Source organism: Molossus molossus, unplaced genomic scaffold (assembly GCF_014108415.1).
Source record: "Molossus molossus isolate mMolMol1 unplaced genomic scaffold, mMolMol1.p scaffold_m16_p_18, whole genome shotgun sequence".
Taxonomy (NCBI): domain Eukaryota; kingdom Metazoa; phylum Chordata; class Mammalia; order Chiroptera; family Molossidae; genus Molossus; species Molossus molossus.
This window is the reverse complement of record NW_023425353.1, coordinates 24262927-24272459: the sequence shown is the minus strand read 5'-3', so window position 1 is coordinate 24272459 and position 9533 is coordinate 24262927. Positions and strand designations below refer to the sequence as shown.

The 9533-nt window shown below is 43.3% G+C and overlaps 1 pseudogene; it reads right to left on the bottom strand.

The window, feature by feature from the left end:
* Positions 1-7040: 7040 nt before the first annotated feature.
* Positions 7041-8682, bottom strand: LOC118633533 (annotated as a pseudogene).
* Positions 8683-9533: the final 851 nt, after the last annotated feature.

Below are 9533 nucleotides of genomic sequence, written 5' to 3'. Positions count from 1 at the left end.
ACTTCCTGTTGCTTCATATCAGCATTTAGTATTGTCAGTTTTTGGATTTTAGACATTCTAATGTGTGGATAGTGGTATCTCGTTATAATTTGCAATTCGCAAATGCCATAAATCTGAGCATCTTTTCATATGCTTGTCAATGTAAGAAACATTCAAAACTGTGAAGAATTTTTGTGTGAGTTTATTTGAGCCCAAACTGTCGACAGTTGCCGGGAAGCAAAATCTCAATGGACTGAGATAGTGCTCCAGAGAAGGGCAGTTTTGTACCCTCTTTTATATGTTACAATCCAAAGAGAAGATGCAAGTGAGTTATATGAAATCCACTGGTGATGGATTAGGGAGGTGGAAGAAAGCAAAGCGGGGAAACCTCTGGAATTGGATGAAAAGTAAAGTGATGGACACACACATCTTTTACATAGGTGGGCACAGGATTCTTAACAGTCAGCAGTGAACTCAGTAACAGTGAGGGGATCTGTGGTCTCCGCAGTGGGTGCCTGTGCTTTGAGGGGTCTGGAAAGAGGCAAATTACTTTGACATTTCAAAGATATGTTATCATAGATGCAAAGACAGTAGACAGGCTCAGTCAAGGTAAAGACGACCTTTATCAGGGAAGATGCCAGCCTAGGATGTGACTTCCTGTCATAAACTGCTTTTTGTTATAAAGTTTTAATTTCAGACCGTCCTTTGTGGTTACTTTAGGTCTCTGAGTTTGCTAGGCTGCCACCCAGGTCTCCCCTGAGCTCATCAGGTTAGCATGTGGCCCCTTTTCTTCCACAGGCTTACTGCCCTCTGTGTATCTTCACTGATAATTGTCTGTTCAGATCTTTGCCTGTATTTAAATTGGTTTGCTTTCTTGTTGCTGAGTCTAAGAACTCTTTGTATATTTTCGCTACAGGTCCTTTATCAGATGGTTTTGCAAATACTTTTCCCCCCTAGTCTGTAGCTTGTCTTTTCATTCTTTTAACAATGTCTTTCACAGAGCAGAAAATTTTCATTTCAGTGCAGTCCAATTCACCACTTTTTTCTTTCATACATCGAGCTTTGGTGTTGTATCTAAAAACTCATCACCAAACCTAGATCTTCTCTTATATTATCTTCTAGAAATGTTATAGTTTTGCATTTTACATTTCATTTTGAGTTAAATCTTGTGAAAGGTACAGGTGTGCATCTAGGTTGATTTATTCTTTGCATACGCATCTCCAGGTGTTTGAGCACCATTTGTGGGAAAGTTGTCCTTTCTCCACTGATTGAATTTGCTTCTTTGTCAGAGACTGGTTGGCTCTGTTTGTGTGGGTCTATATTGGGGTCTGTCTCTATGCCGGTCCATTGATCTACAGTGTGACCTCTGTCCTCGAGCTCCAGACTCCAAATGAATCCAGTTTTAACCTTTCTTATATACATGTGTAATGTACTCTTTAATCTATAAATAAACTCTTCTTTTCTTAAATTTGTTGAACCCCCCTCCACTAGCCTTAAATGAATTTTTCATATATCACTGCCTCTAAAATGCTATCACCAGCTAACTGCTAACTGCTTTTGTTTATCCAAGTCAATTTTTCTACCTCTTCAATGGCCTGCGATTGTTGGTTCGTGAGCACTTTCACGCCCTTAGCAACATTAACACTCTTTTTTTTTTTTTTTTTTTTTTTGTTCAGGTAGAGTGGGAGGGAGAGAGAGGAACAGAGAGAGAGAGAGAAACATCGATGTGAAAGGAACACATCGAGTGGCTGCCACCCGCACAACCGACCAGGGCCGGGGACAAACTGCAACCGAGGTACGTGCCCTTAGCGGGAACCGAACCCGGGTCTCTCAGGACCGCAGGCCGACGCTCTAACCGCTGAGCCAAACCGGCCAGGGCAACATTAACACTCTTGATGGCCTCTTTATGTTTTAAAATTGTGCTATTCATGGATTTTGCTAGCGACAAAAGCATTTTCTCCTTTGTGGCCTAGGCGACGCCTTTTGTCATGCTGAGGTATCAACAGGAAAGGGTTATAAAGTCAAAAACTGAGGTTTTGCCCTGGCTGGTTCATCTCAGCTGTTAGAGCATCGACCTGAGGACCAACGAGTTGCAAGTTTGATTCCAGTTGGGGTTTGGGTGAATCTACTTTCTCTCACATGGATGTTTTTTTCCTCTCCCTCTCTCCCACTCTATCAAAGAGCCAATCAGAGAAAGACAAGTACCACATAATCTCACTTATTTGTGGAATATAATGAACAAAATAGACACAGAGACATAGAAAGGAGTACTGTTCAGACAGACAAACCTCAGAGGCGGGGGGTTGGGAGGGAATGAGATAAACCACAGAACTTATATGCACGTATGTGTAACCAATGGACATAGACAACAATGCTGGAGGGGGCAGGATCGGGAGGAGGGTGTCTAGAGGGGAAACAGGAGAAATATCTGTAACAAAAAAATAAATTAATTAATAAAAATAATATCCTCGGGTGCAGATTAAAATAAAACAAAACTGCAGTTTTGTTCCACAACCTAGACATTTTTTCTGTGAACGACTTGGTTGAGAGCCAAGAACCGAATGGTTCGAGATGGGAGATGCTGGAGGACCGAGGTTTGCCTGTTCTTTCACTGACACCACCTGTCTTGACTCCTGTAAATCTGTGGCGAGTCTTGAAGTTGGGTAGTTTGTCAGCCCTCTGAGTTTGTTCTTTTAAAATATTGTATTGGCTGTTCTGGGTCTTTCTGTCTCTCTGTGTGAACTTTAGTTTGTTGATACCACAGAGTAACTTGCTGGGAGTTTGATTTGGATTGAGTTGAAGCAATAGACTAAATGGGGTAGAGTAGACATTCTTTAAAAAAAAAAAGTTTTCAGAGCTGTTGTATGTTTTTTATGGCTATATATATATATATACACACACACACACACACACACACACACACACACACATACACACACACACATATATATATAGTTGACTCTGTTACAGATGTCCCCCATTTCCTCCCCCACTTTGTCTTTCTCCACCTGCCCCTGCCCACCCCATCCCTTGGCCTTCACCACATTATTGTCTGTGTCCATGGGTTATGCATATATATATGTGTGTGTGTGTGTATGTATATGTATATATATATATATAAAATTTTTTTTTTGGTTCTCTCCAAAGATATTTTTTCCATTGATATTTAGAGAGAGTAGAAAGGAGGGGGAGGGGGGGGAGAGAGAGAGAGAGAGAGAGAAACATCGATGTGAGAGACACATAAATTGGTTGCCTCCTGTACTTGCCTCAGGGATCAAACCTGCAACCCAGGTGTGTGCCCTTGACCAGGAATTGAACCTCGACCCTTTGGTGCATGGGCCAATGCTCTAGCCACTGAGGCACACCAGCCAGGGCTCTTTTGCTTTTTTTTTTAATCCTTACCCAAGGATACTTTTTCCCATTTATCTTCAGATAGAGTGGGAGGGAGAGAGAGAGAGAGAGAAACATCAATGTGAGAGAGTCACATTGACTGGTCACCTCCTACACGATCCTGACCAGGGCCAGGGATCGAACTGCAACTGAGACATGTACCCTTGACAGAAATCGAACCCACGACTCTTTGGTCCAAGGGCCGAGGCTCTAACCGCTGAGCCAAACCAGCCAGAGCTAATTTGCTTTTCCTTTTTTTTTATCCTCACCCGAGGACATTTGTCGATATTTTGTTCAGATAGAGTGGGAGGGAGAGAGAGAGAGAGAGAGAGAGAAACATCGATGTGAAAGAGACACATCGAGTGGTTGCCACCCACACGACCCAACCAGGGCCGGGGACAAACCGCAACTGAGGCTCCTCAGCGGGAACCGAACCCTGGTCTCTGTGGACCACAGGCCGACGCTCTAACCACTGAGCAAAACCCGCCAGGGCTTCACATTTATTTTTTCCTTTCGCTGTACAGTATACCCAGAGTTGATTTAACACAGGCTTTTTCCGCCTCAGCCTCAGCACTGTGGGCATTTTAGACCAGGTAACTCGAGGTTGTGAGGGCTGTCCTGAGCATTGTTGGAATCTTAGCAGTGTCCCTGTCCTCTACTCCCAGGTTCCGATGCACAGCCCCTCTCCCATCATGACCATCAATGTCTCAGGAATTGCTGAATGTTCCTTGGAGGAGCAAACTTATCCTCCCTTGAGAACCTCTGATTTAACATGTAGTGTGAAGTAGGGGTTGAATTTCATTTATTTTCTCCTCTTCTGGTCAATTGATTTTATTTCTTCCTTTACAGTCTTTTGTTTGTTTGTTTTTTGGTACGTGCCCCTAGTGGAAACCGAACCCGGGACTCTCTGGTCCTCAGGCTGACGCTTCAACCGCTGAGCCAAACCTGCCGGGGCTTCCTTTATAGTCTTTATATTTTTTATTTATTTATTTTTCCGTGTTGTGGCTTGAACCAAAAGTACAGTGTTGTATAGGAATGATGATAGCAGGGGAACTTGCAGTATTTCACCATTAGTATAATTTTTACAGTAGGTTTGTTGAGAAGATCCATTGCCTGATTCAGAAACTTCCCTATATTCTAAATTTATTAGTAGTTCTAAAAATTATTAATGGTTGTTGATGTTTTTATTAAATACATTTTTGTATCTATGTAAATAATACAAATTTCCCTTAAATAAGTTAATATTGCATTGCAAAATTGTTCATAATTGATCTTTCCAATGTTAAACCAACTTTGCATTTTTATTTTTATTTTTGTTTATTTACATGAGAGAAATTAGAAATTTATTTGTAATTTCAGTGGAAAGCACCAAAAACACACACTAACACTGTTCACATAAAGCATCAAAATGGAAACAAATCACAACTATAAAAGCACAGAGGTATCTGTCACAAGAGCCAAGTAAATAAACTAATTTTTATTAATATTTTCACTTACTTTATAAAACGATGTTGGTTAAATCGGGGAGAGAAGTCTCTGAGAATCTAAAGGATAACAAAATGATAACAAATATACATAATTTCTTTATTAACAAACTGTACACACAAATCAGGTTACTTTTCCTATCTGATCACAGAGTTAACAGAAATTGCATCTGTATTTAAAGCAGCAGCATACAGTTTTATTAGGAAGAAATTCTATGTCTGGACCAGAGGACTGTCACATAGATTGGAAATCTAATGACAGGATAAAACTGGCAAATATGGCAAAACTATTTTCCATGTTTTCCATAATAAGCAGCTCTCCAGAAAGGGTAATGCATTAAGTAAGGGGAAGATGTTGCCAAAGAAGGGATGATATAGAAAATCCCATGATCTGGAGTCAGTACAAAAGGTGCGCAGAGGCCAGGAAAACTTGAGAAGGTGTGAAAACCAGGCAGTGGAGCTGCGCCAGCCCTGAAGTAATGCGTCCCTGTTCCAACAGCGTGGTCCTCTTCATCTGGGCACTTCAGCTTGAGCTTCCAGGAGATTAGTCATTTTACAAAAAGGGTTTTATCTTTAAAGTAGAGAGAGCTTAGGGACAGCAAGTATTAACTCCTTGAGAACTGGAGAATTATTTAGGAAGCCAAATGAATAAAAGAAAATATAAAATATGCATGAGAATATTTCTCTAAGGGTGAAACCTCAGTTTCCTGAGGGATTTGAAATCAAAACACACACTGTAAGACAGTGGTTTTCAAAGTGGGCTTCAGGCCCGTCCTTCTGACCTCTTCCTTGCTGAAATGCAAACATTTCTATTTCTGTTTTGTCTCTTGTGGTTTCAGGAAAGATTTCCCTTTTAAAAAGTGAACGGTTTCCTTTTAAAACAACGGAAAAGGAAATCTGATGCCATCCCTACCTCTTGCGATTTGCTTTTCCTTTATATATGATCAGAGATCTAAAACATATTTTCCTGGGCAGTGTTACTAAAATCTGAAAAGTTTCAACAATATTATTCGATAAAGTCAATGAGCCTGGCCGGTGTGGCTCAGTGGCTGAGCGTCAACCCATGCACTAAGAGGTCACCGGTTCGATTCCCGGTCAGGGCACATGCCCAGGTTGTGGGCCTGATTCCCAGGGGGGGACCTGCAGGAGGCGGCCAGTCGATGTTCTCTCTCATCGATGCTTGTATCTCTCTCTCCCTCTCCCTTCCTCTCTCTCTAAAATCAAGAAAGGAAAATAAATAAGTAAAGTCAATGAGCAAAAGAAGGTCTTAGGAACAAATGAACCTATTACTCCCACCTCTCCTAACTCTGTTCTTTTACTGCCTCCAAGCGCTCAGTATTTCTGGAGAGTAACACCCCTTCCAGCCACCGTATTCCAAAAACATTTCCTTCAATGGCTGCATAGAATTTCTTTTTGTGAGAAGGCAAGCCCCACGTTTATAGAAATCTCTAGAATGAGAATGTTCAATTACCAAAAATAACACTGGTCTGTCAGGGAAGAATCAGTGTTGTGTTCTTCAACGTCCCGGCTAATACGGAGCAGCCCGGTCCCAGAAGGCTCTCTGCTTTCATAGCAAACGATATCTGAGTGTGAATGGCAACCAGGGGAACATGCGTAACACAGAGGTCGTTTTCCTTTGATGGGATGAGGAAGAAGAGGACCCACGCTCTGGCCAGTTATCAAGACTTCATCAGTGCAACCAAACAGAGCAGATCTCCAGGGAAAGGACTCATTAGGCACATATAGCTTCTTTCCGTATATTTTTCCTTCACATCAGATTAAACAAAGTTTGCTGACATTTTAGAATCATTGAGTACATCTTTTTCCAACTAGAAACGTGTTTATGTGAACATTTACATAATTTTATTGCTGTTTATTACACCAACAGAAATGTTTAAGTGATTTGTAGAACCCATCCAGTAACATGAAAGTGAAATCCGTCTCCCAAGAAGATACAGTCATGGCTGAATGCTTCTCATGCTCAGAGTACAGCATGAAGAAGAAAATGCCTGCATGTCATTTGGTTCTTGCTGCAATCTCTCAGAAATCAAATAGCAATAAATATCAAAGTCACTGTTACCAACAAATAGCTTCCGTGGGCCAGAGAGCCAAGGAAGAGCAGTTTAGATGAGTGGTCCCCAGAACTGAGTGAGTCCTCCTTTAGCCAATGAGATGATGCCAGGAACGTCACCTCCTCTGCTGGTTACGACCCTGTCTCACGCTGTTGCTGCTGAGCGAACATGAGGACCGCTTTCCTGGGGGCTGCTGGTGGTGACAGATGTACTGCTTGCTGTTAAGGATGAGGTGAGACTGGGGATCAACTGGAATAAGAGAAGGAAAACCCAAACCTGGCAAAGCTGGTGATACTGCCTGTGGTGGACTGGTACTGAATAGTCTGTTCGGGAAGGCGGAATAGCAGCGGGATCAATGGAAGTCACACTGGGCACCCTTACAGAGGACGGTGATACATGAGAACCCCTTTGGTTGAGTTGCTTTGTGTTTCTGAGCAGGAGGGTCTTCCTCTTCATCGGAAGAGCTTTCTATTGTCCGGTCAGGAACATCCACTTTCTTCTTGCTTGCCTCATGGCTGCAGTCACTGATCACGGCTGACCGAGACACTTGAACTTCATATTTTTGTACACGGCTGGTTGGATACTTTCATAGCTTCTTTTTTTCATCTCATTGGACATCAAGAACCGTCTTTTTGGAATTTATTTATTTATTTATTCCTCACCTGAGGATTTTTTTTTGCATTTATCTTCAGCTAGAGCTGGAGGGAGAGAGGGAGGGAGAGAGAAACATCGCATTTCAGGTGAAGAGCAGCATCAGAACACTGTAGATGTGTACAGGTCACTGCTCGGCATGGTATTGTCAGCCTCATTTCCCCAAAAGGGCACATCAAGCATACCCGGAGGCTACTTGTAGCAATTTTGCTCTCAGGATCTACAGTAAGTTTTTCTTTAACTTTCCAATTTCTCATACCCAAGAAATGGAACTCTGGTTTGACACAGCTGAAGCTAACCTAACTAAAGATGTAATTAATATTCAAGGGGCATCCAGGGTGCTTTTGTTCAATCTCATTTTTTAGGTGGTGGTACATAGCCAGGCAAAGAAAAGGCTTCCCGTTTACATTATACACAGACTATCGGGGTCGTTACCTTCTCGACGTCAACTTGTTTCTGCCACGTTGAACTTGGACTATATACTCTCTCCTACGGTCTGGCAAACAAACCAACCCACCGACCCTGGATATGCATCTCTCTCTAGCTTGTTGAAGTGTCAGAGCAAATATAAAACAAAACTTCTCTTGAAATTGTTGAATACTGCTTCAAACTAAATTCATGGGCTCGATGAGAACATCAAGAACATCATAAAAGGGCAAGGTTTTTAGCTGCACATCAGGATGGACAGGAGGAACTGGTGAGATGGCTGCTGCACCTCAAACATGCTCAGTACCCGTCTTGAAGCCACTCAGAACCGACAGGACGGGGCGGTGAGTGAGGTGTAACAGTGGAAGGCAGCCTGTGGATCCCAGACACAGCCGAGTCAGGTTCTGCAGGGGATGAGCCACCATCGGAACTGCAAACCGATGATTTGATTGTGGGTAAATTAGAAAGCCCTTCAAGACTCCGTGGGCGTCAGTGTCCACACAGTTCTCGGATTTTAATCTGAACTGCAGGGCTGCTTCCACTCTTCAGTAGGTGCAACACCCTCATGAGGACGTCATGCTTGCGTCCACTTTTATTCCGTCCAGCAACGCCTAGTGACACTTGTAGCCTGATACCCTAAAACTAGAAACCATATTCCTCAACTCCTTGAAATCCACCATTTTATACCAGCCACGGGCGCCGCTGCCACCACGCACCCCGTCCCGCAGCCGCCAGAGTGCCGCCGCCGCCAGGGCCATCGCCATCGCCTCCAGCTCCATCTGGCACTGGGCACTGCTGAAGACACCACCGCCAGGCCCGGTCCAGCTTGCGTTTTTAGAATAAACCCAATGAACATAGGCCTTGGATTACAGTGTCTTCCTCCTCCTGGAAGCTTTTTGAAGGTAATGGGGCATTGGCAGTTCAGGATGAACTTCAGCCAGCTTTAGGCACTGAGATGATTGGAAGTTGATTTGCAGTGTCTCCCAGGGCTGCTCTACTTCCCGTTTATTCTTTTCTCATTTTTGTTTTTGATCCTCACCCGAGGGTATTTTTACATTCATCTTCAGATAGAGCTGAAGGGAGAGAGGGAGGAAGAGAGAGACACATCGATTGGCTGCCATCTGCACGACCCCCACCGGGGCCGGGAGAACCACAACTGAGGTACGTGCTTTTGGCCGGAATCGAACCCAGGACTCCGGTCCACAGGCAACACTTTTACTGCTGAGTCATACCAAACAGGGCTTTTCGTTTATTTTTACTCCTAAGGCAGCCACTCATGTTTCTGGGTCCACGTGGTGGGGAGAGTGGCCAGAGCTCCTCCTCTGTGGTGGTCCCTGAACTTTAACTTTGGTCTGCTTGCTTCGCAGAAATGTCTGGAGTACGGTTAAGGCTCTCAGCCTCTCAGTCCTCTCTTCCAGACTCGGCAAAACACTCGGCTTTCTGCACTCTGTTAGCCTCCAAATCATGACCTGGTCATTCTCTCCTGCCTTATTAATCCCCTGAAGGCTTCAGTTTCTTCATAAAAATAACA